Source organism: Colletes gigas, unplaced genomic scaffold (assembly GCF_013123115.1).
Source record: "Colletes gigas isolate AHSC1104 unplaced genomic scaffold, ASM1312311v1 Colletes_gigas_Sc00004, whole genome shotgun sequence".
In the NCBI taxonomy this organism is placed as follows: Eukaryota; Metazoa; Arthropoda; class Insecta; order Hymenoptera; family Colletidae; genus Colletes; species Colletes gigas.
The window spans coordinates 7077833-7094746 of record NW_025106633.1 but is presented as its reverse complement, the minus strand read 5'-3'; the positions used below and the strand labels follow the sequence as shown (position 1 = coordinate 7094746).

Below are 16914 nucleotides of genomic sequence, written 5' to 3'. Positions count from 1 at the left end.
TAAAGAGGGTGGATAAGATTCTTCCAGCTACAAAAACTACGGTCGAACCTTGACAATTCAAATCTTAAGGGAGGAAGAAAAAATCTACAAATTATAATAGAAATTTTAACAAATTTTCATAAAACCTCCCAATTACAAAAACTACGATCTCTCAAAAAAAAAGGGAAAAAATCTTTGAAATCATAGTTGATTTCACCAAACTTTGAAATTACAAAATAATTCCTGCGTTTTTACCTTCGTGCCATTGTTATGCAGTGTATGGGGAAATAATTTCTAAAAAAGGCGTGCCCCGCCAGCAGGTCACACGACAGCCACCGGCGTTAGCATTTTCCAGTTTTTTGCCAGGACGACACGCCTGAAAGACAAGCGTTCGCGAAAGGACCTAACAGCTTCCGTTTGTCAGACGACTGCCGCCGGGCAGAGTATGGCGATCGGAGATTATATTCTCTTTCGCGACTGTACTCGCCGCCTAGCACCTCCGTAGGACCTGGACATGTTTTTGTCCCCCCCTTCTATTCCTGATCCCGTCTTCCTTTATTATGACACTCGTGCTTCTTTCGTTTCCACTTCATTAAATCACCCGGCGAACCGTCCAACGAAAAACCCGCGATTTTTCAGCCGAACAACTACGAGCACTGCGCTTCCAATTACGCATCTATTATACCACTGCTCGAAATAATTAGAGGATCGGGTTTCCGGAGACCTCTGGCGGACGGGCATGGAAGAAACACAGGAGCTACCGTGCGTTTTGTACGCTTATAGCCTCGTCGAATGATTCATGGGAATTAAACAGAAGGGTGAATTAGTTTCTCGCAGGGTTGTACGGTAAATCGTTCGTTGAATGTAAATTGCATATGTAATTACTGCACCTGTTCCATTCCGAACATTTCGCGAAGGTATTATGGAAAATCGCGGATTCGTTTAATTCTTAACTCTCCTTACGAGCTCTCAGTTCATAAAAGAGCAAGAACATTCAAGGTTATGCTTATCTAATTACTCCCGCAGGATTGCAAACCTAACCTAACGCGTATCGATACGAGTCCGAAGTCTGAACCGGGTTGCATCATTCCACTCACAATAAAGACGAACTCATCTCAAAATATCACTCGCCAGGTTGCTAATACGGCTACCCGTGAACGCACATAACCTACAAAGTTCTCCTTTTCCGTGCACATTCTAGCATCCACCACTTATATTAAAATCTGTAAGATTCCACCACGTTCCGCTAAATCTAAATTATCATATCCACTCTTCCGATCGTTCCCAGAATCGTTCAGGATTAAAATCTGGATACAAATCGAGAACAGGGTCCGCGAACACGATAAAACTGAAAAGAAGAAAAAAAAAAATAAAAAAAGTAGCAACGCTCGTTTTCTATATTCTCCTCGTTGACTGTACCCACTTTCTAGCACCCTTCTGGGGTCCAGGCACGTTTTTATCTTCCTCTCTCTCTCTCTGTTCCCCCGGTGCACTGTGTTCTCCTTCCACGATGCCACTCACCGGCCCTGATTCCTGCTGGCTCGCCGTTACGCTGTTAAACGAGCGAATCGCCAGTAGCTATCGGCGCGAGCGCATCTGGAAAGAATAAAGTACACGTTACGTAGGGTAAGCAAGCAGTCGTGCAGCAATGCAAGCCGGGTAACGTAGACTGCATAAGTAATAGTGCCTCAACCGCGCTCGGAGACGCTACGTTCCCTATCCACCTCCGTACAGCTAATCCCGGCCATCATCCCTGCTCGGACATTTCCACGACACGATTAGGTTTACGCAAACTCCCGAACAGATGGCTCTGACATCCTCCTCGCGACTTTTCTCGTACTGTTATGCCGTAAGCTACGGAGACTCGTCCAAATAGTTGCAGCGTCACAATGTTAGGACGATTTTGATTGGGAATGGTTCGAGCACTCGGATAAAGATATCAGAATATACTCTGAGGTTTATTCGGAGACTGAACACTAAATCACTAGAAAAATTGATTCTCAAGTTAAGAAATTGGGGGAAATAAATTTGGATAGAATTTGTGAATTTTAACAGGATTACGAAAATAAGAGTCGAAACAAATTTTAGGTTATGTAGATTATAATGGTCTGAAATCAAAATTTTACTTTTCCAGAATATTAGTCGGTTTTGATCTGGCAGCGAAAGTGTTAAAGGAGTCAACAAAAGTTCGTCATCTACTTGGTGTATCAGTTATGACTAATTTTATCGATATGAGTAACACTTCTATGGGGGCTTACGGTGTGACAGTACGATACTGTGGCGTCGCCTCCCGCACTCGCCACCAGAGCGCTACGCTGCTCTTGTCTTTCTCGCAAGCGCTCGACCCACCCCTCCGTTACTATATATGCATTTCTCAATCGACTCCACAATATCTCCTCTTCCTCTCTACAGCGTTGCAATAACGATACGCACTAAAATACCAAGCTATAACACTATCACGACCAGAGACACCTGAAGTACCATATTCTTATCGTAATATCCACGTTCAATTTATCGTACACTAAAACGGAATAGCAGACTTGGCAATAAGGGGGACTCCGTAGATTATAAAGAAAGATTGGTCCCGTAAGTTTGGTCAAAATTTTTGATCGCCAAAAAACTATGTTCATTAAATTTTTCCCCCCCTTACACGGTTAACACATTTCTTTTTCAACCAAGTATCTCCTCGCTAATGGTTATTTTCAAATTCCTAGAGAAGAATTGTATATATATATATTTAATCTAAATCAGTTGCTGATTTTCTGTAATTTATAATTTGTTATCGATATGTGTATTCAGATAATCTCAATGTAGGTATATAGCCTAATTGTATTACGCAATAAAAATAAAAAAAAAAAAAAAAAAATTTGGAGACGACATTGGAAGCCATTGTAACAATAAGAACTGGCGTAGGCAAACTTTTGCGCGTTAGTGTATTTCCCCCGAATGGTCGTCGCGTGTTACGGCGAATTACCATCGACGCGGGAACAAGATATCTCGAGAATCAATGGCATCGAAGTTGGGAGACGCCGGTACAAAGTTATTTTCTGCAACGAGCCGATGCCTCATCCCGCGAGGGGCGCAATAATGACAACGACAGGGCGCCCGGTAGCAGATTATTTCCCCGGGCGGATAAAAATCCCCGGCGAGCGAACGAAAGAACGTCCCGGAGGCGGCGAAACAGGAGCAAACCGAGAGCGCGGAGAACGAGAGAACTCGATCGCGATCCGACAAAATGGTACTCGTGTAATGACAGAAGCAGACAACCAAAAGGACGATTTATTGTTCGAGGGTTTTGGATTAAGCCTCGGTGGAAAAGACGGTTGATAAGATTGTACGGTTTCTTGCGTCGAAACCGAGAGATTTTTGCCAACGAAACCGCGCACGGAATCCTATTACGGTGAAATGAGACTGGCGTTGGTATAATACGATGTTTTGTCGAGCATCCTGTGCAAACGCGAGACCCTCTTGCGGTTATCGATAAACCTACACCGTATTGGATTTTTCAACGCAGTTATTGCTGTCGACAATTTTTCTCGAACAGGAATGCGGATTCATAAAGATTCAGAAATATATTTGATTACAGGAGATCGAAATCTGTCGTTGATTCTCGTAGAACGGTTTCACGCGCATCTGCCTCGCGCAGCGTCCGAGCGACTCCCAGCTGGCGGCGTCACTGGTCATCTACGACCTCCACTCCACCGTACATTGTAACGCTTCGACAGACTGACGCGTGGAGACGCGACAATCGCGGGTAATAATTTTCACGACAGAAATATAATGAGATAGGTATAAACAGTGCGTCGAATCGACTGTTTCCAGCGATGCCACGGTGCAATCAGCCGCGATGCACCGTGATTATCCGTTGCTCGAGATCGCCAGATAATCCGCGAAGCACGCTATAGTAATTCCACGGGGAAAATAATTAAGCGACGGAGGGGGCGTTCTGGACGCGAAACGATTGACGGGTAACGGCGTCTACGTGTATGAATCGCGTTCCCGTGTCAAGTTCTTCCCTGAAACGACCGTGAAACGTTAAGCGTGAAAGCTGGACGTTCCATCGGACGATTATGCCCTTCGTTTCGTCTTTCTTTTTTTTTTTTCACTTTTTGCCGTCCGCGGGGACGATTACACGTATCCCAGCGATACATTTCGTGTTGCAAAATTATCCGTTGCCTTTCGCGACGCGAGAGACGTTACATCGGGGATCGCCGATCGCCGTAAAGACGCTTCGAGATGGGGGAGTCCAGGAGACTGTTTAAGTTGCAAGCAAAATGAAGTCTATTAAGAATGATAATTTTAAACGGCCCTATTAAGTTAAGTAGGGAAAATGGGAATGCACGAGGAGGATAGGCGAATAAATTACGGATCGTACTGTCTGCTGATGGGCCAAGATGGAGGTGGAAAAAGACAGATGGCGCATTAAGAGTGCCTTTTTGGTCGCGGAAAATTTTACTACGATGAAGAGAATGTATTGGGGAGTTAGGGGGCTTGTAAATTAAGTTTTTAACAGACTTTGCGGAGAAAATGAGGGGGCGTAGAAAGGGTAGTGGATTACATTAGAAATTGAATTGCCCCCCAAATCTGTTGTATAACAAAATGGCGGAGGAGTCAAATTAAGTCCGTTAATAGTGATATTTTTTAATAGATCTTGAAGAGGAAATAGGAAAGCATAAAATGGATGGTTAAATTACAAATTATATTGCCTGCTAGGTCCATTATATACCAAAATGGCGGACCAGAGATGGTACGTCGACTTTATAGCGAATTACTGATCGCCGCAAAGATGGCTGAAGATAGTTATGGGGAGTTAAGGAGACTATAAGTTGTAAGCAAAATGGAGTCCATCAGGAATGATAATTTTAAACAGAGCTATTAGTTTAAATAGGGGAAAGTAAGCGTGCACGAAGAGGATAGTCGATTAAATTACATGCTATATTGCCTGGTACTTCTTGCATCGACCAAAATGGCGGAGGAAAAGAGCAACTGAGATTGCATAGATCGTGGCCCATTACGATCGATACTTTCGAGCAAACATTTAAGTAGGAACGACGAGAACCTGTCACGTTGAAATTACTGCAAAATGGCGGGGAAAATCATCGAATGACATACGGGGATCGCGTGTCTCGCGTTGGAGACGGAAAAAGTGGTGCAACAAGCCTTCTACCAAGTACAAAATAACAGTGTTTAAACACCATAACAGAGTCGAAGAGTCAACATTAAGGTAGAAAGAGAAAAACAGTTTATCGAATAATATACTTACGTAAAAGTGAACAGTTGGAGCCACGTTCGTAAGTTACGCTAAAACGATACTAAATTTCTCGATCGAGAGCACTTTGGGGCCAGGTAGTTCCAGGAATTTCAGACGACAGATGACTTAAATGACATCGATAACGTTCGATAAAGAACGATCGGAGGAGGAAGGGTTTTTTTTAATCGGGATTCCCCTAATGGACCCGCGTGGATCATGCTCTCGCGGTATCGCAGGAAACGGACCGCCCCGTGGGACGTATCGCGTCACGAAGACATCATGATTGCAAATTCCGCGCGTGCCATTAATGTACATAGGGCAATTCGTGCGTGATTCCTTTTCACCGTGGCCGTTTCCAGCCATACGGGAAGCATAATTCCGCGGGGCGGGACAATTTTCTAGCGCGCTGGCCCGAACACCGGAACACGCTTCGTATACTCGTTCGAGCCGGCTAGGGTACAGGCCTGCTAGACGCGTACAAGATGGTGGAAATTACTGTTCGCCTCGTAAATCGATGCAACGTGCAATTTGCACCGCGAAACCGACGCTCCTCGCGGTCATAAAGCCCCATTACCGCGTTCTAAGAGACGGCAGATATTAATGCAGGATCCTCCTGGGGCGTACTGCACTCCCGATTTCGCCATTTTGAAACCCCATGGGTATTCTACAACTTCTCCAACTTCGTCCAAAACCGTGTCGAGTCGATTTCTTCTTTCTAAGGCGAAAAAAAAAATTTCAAATCGTTCCCAAAAAATTATTTTCGTGTGCGAGGGTCAATTACAATCATTTTTGGTCATTAGACATATTCTCAAAATCCTACCCACTTTCGAGAAAGAAATTCGTGAAGGTGCCTAAATTTTTCGAAAACAAAAAAAAATTTCAAATCGATCTGAAAAAATTATTTTCGGATCCGGGGATCAATTACAATTATTTTTGGTCAATAGACATAACCCCAAAATCTTACGCACTTTTGAGAAAAAAATTCGACTAGTTAGACAAATTTTTCGAAAAATAAAAGAATTTTAAATCGTTCCGGAAAAATTATTTTCGAATGCGGGGATCAATTACAATCATTTTTGGTCATTAGACATATCCTCAAAATCCTACCCATTTTCGAGAAAAAAATTCGAGAAGGTACCTAAATTTTTCGAAAACAAAAAAAATTTCAAATCGATCTGAAAAAATTATTTTCAGATGCCGGGATCAATTACAATTATTTTTGGTCAATAGACATACCCTCGAAATCTTACGCATTTTCGAGAAAAAAATTCGAGAATGTGTCCAAATTTTTCATCAAAATTAAAAAATTTCGAAACATTCTAAAAAAATTATTTTTCATTGCAGCGGTCAAATACAATTATTTTTTGTGAACAGACATACCCCCGAAATCCTACGTACTTTCGAGAAAAAAATTCTTTACCGAAAATATACCGTGTGGCCAGAAATTTCACGCGTATGTTTAAAGAATCACAACTTCCGGACGGATTGAAGGATTCTAATGATTCAAAATACGAACAATGCGTATTAATGGAGCTCCATAGCCCCGTAAAAATAATTGCAACTTGAATACTTGCCACATATTTCACGAATAAATTGCACGAACGAGACGAAGCAATTTATTTCATGGCAGTTTCCGACATCATTTTTGCAATCACACCGCGTCGGATTAAACCACACGTTTGACAGCTCGACGATGTTATCTAATTAATAAAATCGCATCAACGAAACTATGTGCGATGTACCGACAATTTCGCTTAGATTGTATCTCCGTAAAGGTCGCCCGACTCAAGGTTCCTGTCCTTTTACGACCATACGCGCAGTAACTACGAGTTGGATCAACTCTAATTGCAACTCCAAGCCACGCTAATTACACTTGCAATCGGGGATATATTCTAATTATACCTGAAATCAAAAGCGAAACAACTGCACATCGCGGCAATTATACTTTCAATCATAAGTCGGGATGACCGTCAGTTGGGACTATCCGTAATAACAACCCCGAGTTGAATTAATTACGCGAGCGAGCCTGAATTGCATTAATTACACTCGCGATAATACCTAAAACGACCGCGAAACTAAACGTGCTTGCAACCATGCGCAAAATGAACGCGATAACTGTACACAACGAACATCCCATGGTATATATATCCGCACTACCGTTAAAATAATCGAACATCAATAATAACAACGCGAACATTATCGTGGAGCGAGTTCCTGGAATTAAATTTTAAATCCCAACGAAATTATGCAATGTTTGATGCAATTCCCGTAACTTAAAATTTTATGAACGCTTATCTACCGTGACCGAACCGCCAAGCAAAACCGATACGATTTTTTACGGGAACCGTGAAATCTAATTCTGTTTAATTTATCGATCAACTCGGTATCTACGATCGAGTCGAGCAAAGCAACCGATTTAATCTCTGCCATAACCTGAAATTCCATGAAGCTAATCCTGTGGCTGTCATTTTCTTTTATCTATTTTGTATGCTACTATTATGCAACAATTTGTAAAAGATGGATTTTTAGTTATTTTTGTCGATCGCTGAAAACTAGACACGTCAGTGCTCCGCGAGTCCCAAGTCCCGAATGGCGGGAGATTCAAACGCGATGGACGAGGGGAGGGTGAAGGGTCAGCGGGAGGACCGAACCGCCGACGCGCCTTGGGCCATTTTTATGAATAATTCATACCGTCGCCCGATAATCCGACTTCTCGCGTAAAAATATGAAGAGATAATTAAAGAGTCGTTAAAGAGTATCGACGGCAAATACCCGATGATTAATCGGAAATTACTTAAGTGATGGTTATCGATGGGAGGCAGAGAGTGCCGCTTACGAGGTGTTCTCGCGTAATTCAGGCACCCATCATTTCCTTAAAGGGGCACGATAATACGATACCGGTATTACGGATCTCGTGCTCGTATCGATCAAGACTCACCAATTCCGCTCCCTCGACCGTTCCGGGACTAATAAAAACGAACATAACTTTCGTCTTTATAAAATTGAAAGGAAATTATTGTCAAGTAAAACCTTCCGCTTACGAGCGTGGGGCAAATTTTGTAAAGTTTAGGCCCTCTATTAACGATCGCGCCGTATTAAGAGCGCTGTCATTAAACCTAACCTCAATCACCGTGGCGCTGTTCTCGCGACGAAAATAATTTTGCAGAGTCGGTGAATCGGAACGCCTATAACCGAATTCTAATTGCACGAATCGAGATTTTCCGACCTCGACTGTACAAACACGAGTACAATAAAACATATAAGGTTGGAAGATAATTGCACATTGTAGCAAATATGTTTTACAAATTAGGCGAATCGGTGTTCTCGCGTTCTCGATCAGATATCAGGCCACAGAAAATTACCACTCGAAATTTGCAACGCAGACCGTGCTACGCGGCTTTAATTGGTCGTTGATTTTTGTTATTTTTTTTTCTATTTTGCAACACCGGAATGGAACAAATTACAAACGTTGGGTCTTTGCAAAGCTGACGGAACTAATTCCGCAAATTAAGCAAATTAGCGTTACCAAATTCGCGGCGTCAGTAAAACTGATAGGTCGTACGAATCACGAATTTATAAGCAGCGCGAAAGTAATTATATAGACCGGGCGAATTATCGTTCACGGGGTTTCCAAAGCTGGCGGAACTAATTCCGCGCGTTAGATAAATTAACGCTCCGAACTCGCAGCGCCGCGGCAGAACTGGCTCGACAGATTGGACAAATTGGTTTGACTTCGGCTCTACTGGGAACGAGAGCTCGTTGCTATGGATTTCGCGAAATTACTGTTCCCGCTTTCTAGTTTGTTCGCTTCGAATCTCTTCTTTACACGTTGAACAAAATTCACAAACAGTTTCGAAAAGAGATACTCACTTTCAATGTGGCGACTCGCATGGTCCACGATTGAAACACAAGTTTGCGATGGAAGATTTGAAAATGGCACTTGACGACGCACGAGACACTAAATTTATTAAAATAACTAAACACGTTGAAAGTTTGCAACGTATTAGGAACTATTTTTTCGTATAGAAGAAGTAATGGTCGAAATTGTGAAGAAAGCAGAGGTTAGGCGTGCATGTTACGACAGGAAGGTCGAAACTAACAGTTAGAAATTGGCACTTGACGACGCACGAGACACTAGATTTATTAAAATAATTAAACACGTTGAAAGTTGGCAACGCGTTACGAATTAATTTACCGAACAGAAGAACGATTGAAATTGAGAAGGAAGCAGAGGTTAGGTGTGCACGGTATGACAGGAAGGTCGAGACTAACAGAGGTTACGGAATCAATCTTTGTGTAAACGTTCATCAAACGTTCGCGTAAGGCGAGGCGTGTATCAACAAACAAACCTAACCTTCGCCAGTAATTCCTATTTCTGAGAAGAATGTTATGGTCGATGCCCACTTTAGCTTCCTCGAGGGGACAAGTGTTGCAATCGAACATCATTTACACCCTCTATTAACAAACCAAATATTTTCCATAAAATTATTAACAATGTTCCACTCTAAACTGTTATATTGTCAATTTTATTTAACAATAAAATTAATATACCCTATTGTACAGTGGCGTAGGCAGTGACATCTGTATACAAAAAATGCTATTAATAACACGAAAGTAATGAATTGTTTTCTAGGGGAATAATTAAATAGCGATGCATCATAGTTTGCAAGTATTCTCAACGATCGTAAAGGCGAAACCGTTACACGGATTGCCCGATAGAGTTACACAAAATCTCGCGCGAGGAGTAAATTACCGTCAGTGTATATTTTACGGACATGTTCAGTGGGCCGTCCCACGACAACTACCGCAGATTTACGATGACATTACGTATCCACATTTTTTGTTTCGCGCGAAACACGCCGCGATACGTGTTCTCGCAACCTTACAATCCAATTTTTCCACAAACACTTTCCCCCGAGTAGAACAACCTTCTTAACCCCCTTGTAAATTTACACTTTTTCCTTTCTCTTTTTCTACCCCACATCATACTACGAAATTACTCTTCAGTTACGCGATCGTTCTAAAATTCTATTTTCTTATTACTTGAAGCTTTCTAAAAAACACTCTCGACTAAAATAAAAATGATTCGCGATGAGTTTGAGCACCACTGATCCGGGCCACGTAATTTTAGTCCCTCTTCAATCTTTCGACGCAAAATTTCCCGTCCCCCTAATCAAAACTAGAAGACCCAGCCTCGACCCAAAAACCCCGAGCTCCGATGCTTTTCTAGACTCCCGCGTCCGCCATTTTATTCGAGGAACCGTTGCCCCGCGATGTCCCTGTTACGCGATCCGCGTCGGTGGCGACTCACCGGGCGTTATTTCTGCAATTACTGGCCGCAGAAACGGTGTCCACCGCGGTCCACGAATTCGCTGGCGATAAATCCCCGTCGGGTTGTATTTTATCGGGCCTACGGGCCGCGTAATTTACGAGCGTCCGTGCACCCGGCCGCATTTTTGTCACGCCCCCGACGTTTACGCGCAACCGGGCTCCGAGACGAGCACCCGGTTCCTCTTTCGATCGCAAATCATTCGCTGTTGCTTTAATCGTCATTGTTTTACGGCAAACGCGCCGCTCGCCCCAAACGCCACGAGTGACGCGAGCGATAACTTGGCTCGCGTATTTGCGGAGCCGTGGAAAGACTAGTGCTGCCGTCGTACGATGCGCGCGCACCGTACCTGGGAACTTCTGAGTGCGTGCGCAGCGTCAACCTTTCATTGCACTAATTCTACCTTTATACAAAGTGTTTTAGATTGTTTTGTGTCATTCTAAGCGTCTAGAGATAAGAAAGAAGCGTAATAATACATAAAAATATCTTAACGATGGTGAATTTTTAACAGAGTAGTGAAAGACTGATTAAAATTGAAATGAACGATGGAACAGATGAAATACACGATCTTTCCGTGTGAAACGATATATTACAACTATCGAGGAATAGATCGAGAGGCACAGACGACGTATTAGCGAGCGATAGAATCCCAGAATCTTCGTTTCCATTCATAAGTCACTCAGGGTGATCGAATGAAGACATTCTCGTGCGGCAATAGCCATCGAACGGAGAGATAATACGCCTTCGGTACACGCCGCTTCCTTTACGATTCCAAGCATCGCAATAAACGATTATTACTTCATCCCTGCACTTGTAAGGAATGAGAATCGCTCGGCGGCGCTTCGTGTGTGGCGGCGAATCGATTCGTGTCTCCCCCGAGGCTATTAAAATCGCACGAACGAAACGCGTCTCGCAACAAACAATTCTCAAAGGGACTTCTGATGCTCTATCGAAGTTGTTCTATAGCTATAAAACTCGACGATGCACTTTGCTATACGAATGACGTGGAACTATATTTCATTGCTCTAGAACACCACTAGAGTTCGGAGGCTATAAAGCTAGTAGAGTTCGAATGTCGCTATAAAAGTGTACTGGAACTCTATTCTGCTTCGGGTGTTGCTATAAAATTCAATTATAGCTTGCACTTTGCTATATAAATGACTTGGAACTGTATTTTATTGCTCTAAAACGCCAGTAGAGCACGAAAGTCGCTATAAAAGTGAACTGGAACTCTATTCGACGTCGAGTGTTGCTATAAAACTGAACTGATGCTCTATAGAAATTGCTTTTTAGCTATACAACTCGACAATTGCTTGCACTTTGCTATACAAACGGTTTCTTTCACGACCTGTCGATCCCTCGATAGCCTATCATTTCAACTGGCATGAAAATCGATGCGATTCGCCGCGCTTATTCATCGACCAGACCGCGAAATCCAACAGGGGCGGGGTGCGTGGTCATTTTGAAAAATCGAACCCGCAAACGAAACGACGATCTATATCTCAGCGTTATGTGAGATTTGCATTTAATCGCCGGTATTGCGTCGACTCTCGACGCTATTACCGATCCACGTCTCGAAGAACGCGAACGTTATTAATTACCAGCGGTGGTGATGCGGTGGACGCGTATTAATTGCCACCGCGGGCTATATACACAGCGCTAATCCCCGAGCGTGTAATTAGTAACACTTCGATCGTAATGCACCTTCCAGAGCTATCGTCCTTAGATAACCGTCGTTCGATAAAGTACACGCTGCGGCGAGCCAGCCTAACCGATCATCTATATTCACGGCGTGGCGTAGGTGACAATTACTTGGGCGAAAATTTCATCTACCAGCGAGGCGTAATGTTCCGCCTGGACGTTTCACTTCCGATTTTTACCGTTTCCTAACTACCAGGCTAGGCTACCGCTGCTAGGAATCTGATACGGTGGGTCGAACAGGATTATACGCTCGCCTAATGCTCCATTCGTTTCATATACTCTAATATATGGGCTCTCATAGCAGTCAACTTACGGAATTCTACAGGATTGCAAAATGGAAGTTTGTTTTTAAATGGTGACTTGATAACTGATACTCGAAAACTGACGGTGGAGGAATAATTACACTTCCTGTTAGTTGGCAAGATTGTTGCATCGATAAGATATACTCTAACAATTTAAATGCATGGGGGAGAAACTCGTACCCAAAATGGAGTCTGAATGACGCTATAGAAAGGAACTGGTGCTCTAATAGAGGTAGAATGTAACCATAGAGGTGGACTAGTGCTCTATGGGAGTCTTACTATAGCTATAGCAAGGAACTAGTACTCTGCTATAGTGTCAATGTGGCTATAGAAATGTTCTAGAGCTCTGTAAGACATTGAATGGTGCTATAGCAAGGGTCTAGTACTCTGCTATAGTTTCAATGCTGCTATAGAAACAAAGTACTACTCTCCCCACACTTTGCAACCGATATTACCCAACAACTGAGGCTGATGCAGTAATTATAGACACCTCCCATCACCTGGTAAGATTATTCAAAGATAAGATGGGTGCATCAAGCCTCTTCTGGAGTCCCTGAGACATTGCTAAAGCTACCAAGCTAAGGTGAGTCTCTGATTTGCTATTACATCGAACTAGTCTTGCCAATTGCAAAGATAAGCCTAGGATGACCTGGACCAGCCATCCTGCAAGGTAGATTCTCTTCCCCATTCCCACGTTTGAGTACCTCAGGCACGCAATAGGTGATGAAAAAGGATCCTGATAAGCTCTTCTCGATACTCTGGACAATATAGCTGACATTAGTAAAATTGACAAGTTGTCAGGACGTAGGAGGCCCCCGGGTGCCCTCGGGCGGGCTCGATGCCTTTCGCGGAGCGGACTAAGTCCACCTCGTTAATTGCGGCTTTAATTAGTTACGCCGTGGCGAGGTGTAACGAGCGGTTTGTGAGGGACGCGTCGCAAAAAGGCGGGAATTTGCATAAAAGCGTACCGCGTGTAGGATTCCGTGGGGTGCAATTATGGTGAATTTATTAGGGAAGTGGTCGTCGGGCGTGCGCGTAATGGCCGTTTTCTAAATATAGGACGCCGCGCGGAGCAACGAGAACGGCCTGCCCCGTGGCAGGAAGAGGTGTACGACGAACGTGTCGTAGGAAGGCTTCCTGCAATTCACGGCCCGGAATGAGGTATTCGTATGACGGGACATGTGTCTGCCCTTCCATTGTGATCGACACTACCGCCCTCTCCCCACAGCCCGCCCCGCCTGCTCGTGAGAATCGATCGACCGGTTAATTAAAGGATTTACTTTCGCCACGAGCCGCCATTCATAATCTGGAAGACGTGATACGGGATCGTGATTCGATGCTCACCTGCTTTGGTAATTGAAAGGAGGAAACTGGTTGGTTTTTGGAAGTTTGGTGAGGCTGCTTCCTCTATGGACGAGAGAGGTGAAAATTAACCGAACCGATGGCCTCGAGTGGTTCACTACCCCTCCTCGTCCGATCAATTGTTATTCTATCGGGGGAGTTTCTTGTATTACAAGTTTCTAAATTAATATCTGCTTAGACGTGCACCGAAGTTGTGATCGGGCTATGGGTTGTTACATGTTGTATTTTGGGGGGATACATGATATTTTGGGTATCTTAAAGAATATAGAATTCTCGAGTTTGGAGGAATTATTTTGGAACACGAGGAAGATCATAGAAGCGTTTCGCCTCGCGCCTGCCTCAGACGCTGGGACACTGAGTGGTCAGTCGAGGCGCGTATATATAGCAACGGAGGGGTCGCTCGAGCGCTTGCGAGAGAATCAAGAGCGTGGCCCTCTGGTAGCGAGCACAAGAGGTGACGTCACAACTTGTATGGTAAATTAATTTCATAGTTAATGGTTGAGGATTTTTTTAGTGGAACACTGATGTTATGGGAGTTGTTCCCTTTGCGTGGGATCAAAGATGCTTTTAGTAGCCCCATTCTGAAGGATGAAAGCTGATTTCTAGACCTCAGTATTTAGACCTCTGATTTAAGATTCTAGATTAATGTATGGAAAACTGGTATAGAGGTGGCTATTTTTTTCTTACGATCCGAAAAGAAAGGATACGCAATTAGAATGTGTTTCGAAATCTGCAGTCCGGGCCAACCGCTCACGTGCAACGAAGAGAGTCGCCGCGTACGCGTGGAATAATTAATTAGCGGCGTTCGTTTCGGCAATCGAAAACAAAGATGGACGTTTGTATCCGTCGACTGGCGAGGGCGTCCCGTGCATCTCAATTGCCACCTTCCTGTATCGAAACATTAACGAAAACCATCGTAACTATATCACATCGTGCGCATAAATCCGTCAACGTCCATCGACGACGCGTGATGAAAATTTTTCACTCACCTTTCCGCTCAAAGTGTTTGAAAAATTTCTACGAAGCAAATAGAATAAAAATTTTGCAAAAGATTGCAAAAATTGATACCTGGGGGGAGAAATAAGAACTGGAAGCCACGCGTAGCGCCCCCCCGCGGCCAACGAGGCGAAAATGGCCGCGCATCCGGCGCGACTGATTCCGAATTCCGCGCGATCGCCGCTCGCACGTTGACATCTTGATTTTCGAGTGGCCCTCCGACCCTTTCCACGAACCGATGAATCCTGATTTCCAATTCGAAGGGGTTGACCGTCCGTCGACGTGAGAATCCTGCCGATCTCGACGAAGATCTCCGCGAGATCGTTTTTCTCCATCGCGAGCCAACAGCGAGCAAAGAATGTCCCAAGGACGAATTATATTTAGCCGACGCGGGGACACTGCATCCTACGATGTGATTCATATTGATGCATCGTATTTAATTTCGCCTACTCGCGCCGTCACAAACATCGATTTCAACTCTTGACTTTTCTTCCTTCGAAAAGAAGTAGTCGTGTGCAAGCTTAAACGAAAGATATTTCACGTTTTCTCAAAATGAATCACTGCTCTTTAATGCTATAAGTGATGCTATAGAAAGAAAATGGTACTCTATAGGAGTCTGTAGCTATAGAGTAGCTCTACAGTGGCTCCTACTGTTTGAGTGTCGCTATAGAACTATACTAGTGCTATATTAGACCTCGAAAGTTGCTATAAAAGTGGATACACTGCTCCTTAATACTATAAGTGTTGCTATAGAAAGGAAATGGTGCTCTATAGGACTCTGTAACTACAGAGTAGCTCTACAGTGGCTCCTAATGTTTGAGTGTCGCTATAGAAGTGTACTAGTGCTATATTAGATATCGAACGTTGCTATAAAAGTGTAACACTGCTCTACTAACGCTATAGAACCGATATAGATACCTCTATCTATTAATATGAATGTATACCTCTAGCGACTATAAAAATGGGCTACTGCTCTATTACACTTCATATAGCGCTATAGAAACGAACAATTGCTCTACTAAAGTCTGAACTTAGCTCCAGAATGGAACAGGTTCCCATTCACGATTCTCTACAATACATAATAATAATCCATTCTGTCCACCTCGTCCAAATCGATTTGGACACTGAACTTTTCATCCTGCGAAAAGAAGTAGCCGTGCGTACGTTTAAATGGAAGATGTTTCACGTTTCTTAAGTATTACGGAGTCCCATAATTTGAAATACGACTCCTTTAAAAAGAACGCTTCTGCTCCCGGTCCTTTATGATCGAGAAACTAATATTTCTTGTTTAATGTTTCCTGTCTCTTCCTCGTATTCATTCACAGCGCCAGGAGGGATGTTTGAGAATAATTGAAACGCTGGTCGTTTATGGACTCCTGCTGGACTCATTAAACGAAATTAAATAGGAATTCCTTGTGGCGAGGAATGGTAACCTGGGTCAATGATTGAAATTGCCCGGTTAATATCACGGTACTTACACTCGCTGGGACGTATAATAAATAATAAACGCCCGGAGTCCAGGATCCTACAGGACGTTCCAGAACTAAAGTCACGAACTTAAGAAATTTCTAAAATATTTTTCTACCATTGTTTCTACGGTGTTAAATGATAAATAGAGAGTAGGAAGAAGCATAAATATTCCGTTTAATAATCTTAAGAATTTCTCAGCGTTGCTTGGGATATCTCAAGTACCATTAGTTTCCCCTGTCAGACTTCTCAAACATTTCGACACGCACCTTTGACAAGCTAATAATGACTCGACCGACTAAGGAGGCTCTCTGTTCATGAATCAACTCGGGCTCGCGGGTTTTATCGCGATTATCTCCCAGGAAGTTCCGGCAACGGGTGAAAAATCGACGTGGGCAGTCATCGCTCGCAATAATTATCGCCCTCGCCATTCTATTTCCGTGGTCCTTCTTCCTTCCATCGGCGTGGCCCTTCACGAAGGATTTCGGCGTGGGCGACGCGAGATTTACGACGTATAACGACCTGTC

The 16914-nt window shown here is 43.5% G+C and overlaps 1 long non-coding RNA gene across 2 annotated transcripts in view; it reads right to left on the bottom strand.

The window, feature by feature from the left end:
• Positions 1-240: 240 nt before the first annotated feature.
• LOC122394897 overlaps positions 241-16914 on the bottom strand; it is a 48647-nt gene continuing 31973 nt past the window's right edge. Inside the window, exons 3-4 of one of the 2 annotated variants that reach the window (XR_006258938.1) lie at positions 1403-1575; positions 241-1327 (exon numbers count right to left, since the gene is read on the bottom strand). This is a non-coding gene — a long non-coding RNA (uncharacterized LOC122394897). Of the gene's footprint in view, positions 1576-16914 lie in introns of both variants that reach the window. The other variant, XR_006258937.1, reaches the window with a different exon arrangement.